We start from the raw sequence: 279 nt of genomic DNA on the forward strand, positions 1-279 counted from the left end.
GGAGAGGGAGAGGAAGAGGTAGAGCTGCTGCTGCTGTGCCCGCCGTCTGGCAGTGTAGAATGAAGATAGACAGCGAGGGTACCCTATATGTCCCCCCCATGAATCTATGGGAGTGGGGGGCCCCCTGGTGGCCCTCAGTATCTCAGCAGCACGCGCGCGAGTCTCTTAGCCGCATGCGTGTTTCTTTCTTTCGTCGCCCACCACCAGCACCAGCAGCAGCAGCAGCAGCAGCAGGAACACCAGCAGCAGCAGCAGCAGCAGCAGCAGCAGCAGCAGCAG

General features: G+C 61.3%; 1 protein-coding gene across 1 annotated transcript in view; it reads left to right on the forward strand.

Moving 5' to 3' along the window:
• Nucleotides 1-279, forward strand: part of EMH_0002180 (uncharacterized protein) — a gene marked incomplete at both ends in the record, with an annotated part of 10134 nt that overhangs the window by 3819 nt on the left and 6036 nt on the right. The gene's annotated exons all lie outside the window — the stretch shown is intronic.

Source organism: Eimeria mitis, genomic scaffold (assembly GCF_000499745.2).
Source record: "Eimeria mitis Houghton genomic scaffold, Emh_scaff182, whole genome shotgun sequence".
Classification (NCBI taxonomy): Eukaryota; Apicomplexa; class Conoidasida; order Eucoccidiorida; family Eimeriidae; genus Eimeria; species Eimeria mitis.